The sequence below is a fragment of the Halyomorpha halys genome, unplaced genomic scaffold (assembly GCF_000696795.3).
Source record: "Halyomorpha halys isolate HHAL.00 unplaced genomic scaffold, Hhal_1.1 Scaffold360.1, whole genome shotgun sequence".
In the NCBI taxonomy this organism is placed as follows: domain Eukaryota; kingdom Metazoa; phylum Arthropoda; class Insecta; order Hemiptera; family Pentatomidae; genus Halyomorpha; species Halyomorpha halys.
The window spans coordinates 618,730-620,630 of record NW_027110685.1 but is presented as its reverse complement, the minus strand read 5'-3'; positions in this window follow the sequence as shown (position 1 = coordinate 620,630).

Below are 1,901 nucleotides of genomic sequence, written 5' to 3'. Positions count from 1 at the left end.
ACAAGACCAGCTAATGTAAAATGTCATTAGAGTGCTACCAATGGGTAGTTTCTCTACACGCCTGTAACACTCCAATTTAACTTAGATCAGATTTACTGTATGTAAATGTATTATAATGTACAGTTGTAAATAGCAATACATAAATATTAATAATATAAAATAAAATTTTGGTTACCTATAATCGCAATAAATTATTGAAAATGAGACGACTGAATTTAAATTGTTAACACATTCGCGCATAATAAAAATATAAGCAGTTTGCACTTATCTGGGATAATTATTTGGACACCGCCATCTTACCCTGTCATTATTTTCGTAATTATAGCATGATTCCCGAAAGAAACCAGGTATCTAATATGCTCACTATTTTCTTTCTTGGGTCCCCAACATATAGGGGGGCTCCCCCTTTCCCCCTCTGACTAGGCCCATGGTCGTGATTCATTAAATTGCCTTATTTGCAGGCTAATTGTGTATGTCTTATATAAAACACAAAATTGCACTACAAAACTATGCTACAAATTTTTTTTCTATTTTTGAGGTTATTAGACAATTAAATGAACTATGACAATTCAATGACTATGGTTGTGTCCTTGAAAATGGCCTAACGGCCGAAACGTTGCAAGCTTATTAAAATAAAAAGTTTAGAGTAATAGTGGATCATTAAAGTTTGTGTGTAATAATTTTTAAATTTTTTTTTAAAAATAAAATTTGCTCGAGGAGCAATTTTTAACTAACAGCTCTTCAATATTTAAAATATTAATATTTAAAATTCGTGTTATTAAATAAGTAATTTAAATACAAAATAATTTTTAAATTCGTTTTTGGAATACTTGTCTTCTAAAAGACTTAACAGTAGTTTATAATTGAAATATTTATTTTAAAAATATTTTATTTCATAACTTTTACCCACCTCTGAGTCAAGGCAATTAATAAAAATCACTTTTTTCGGACAATGAACATACTTACCTAGCATCTAAAATTAAATGTGTTTTATCTACATTATAGGGTACGACCCTTTTTTAAATCTTGTATTCTTCTCTATTATATGTCTTATTATTACTGAATAATCATTATAATGATAGTTATGTAATCAAACAAGAAAGAAATATTTTAAATTATGAACAATATGGTCACGGTTGTGGTCAAAAGTGAAACAAAGATCTTTAACAACTATTTATTTGCGGACGTTTCGTCCCACTTTGTTGAGCTTCTTTTGGGCTAAAAAGATACAAAAACAGCTGAGAACATTTCGATTGTTAGATAATAAGATACAAAAAGGTAAATTAAGGTCGGGTTAAAGTGATGTAAAAATTAGTAAATAGAAAATTATATACAAATAAAAGAAAAGAAGAAATAAAATAGTATTATTATAAAATAAATAATGCGGAGAGATAAGAACGGATAATGAGGAAGTATGTAGGGGGTAGGAATTTACGGATTTTGTATAGCAGTCCTGGTTGCCAGACTCGATTAAAAGCCTGTTATATTATTATTAACACAAAGTTCAATGACCTATTAACATTCCAACGTTTCGGCCCTTAGGCCATTTTCAAGGAGACAACCTTAATGATTGAACTGTCGTAATCCAGAGCGTAGGCAAGATTTCGCGAAGGGGGGAGCAGAGCTCAACCCATTACACATGCCTACGTATATTTATGATAAACATGTATTTTATTCTGAAACATTGAGTAAAAGAAAGATGAATGATATCTACTTCCGCATTCCAAGAAATTCCCAAATCCCATCATTTTATTTCTACTTCATAAAATTTAATCATTACTTTTTTTAAACTTTGGTTATAATGGTTACTATTCATCCCTCTATTCTCAGTCCGCTGGTGTTCCTCAAGGTAGTATCCTTGGACCCATCCTCTACACCGTCTATACAGCTGACATTCCAAC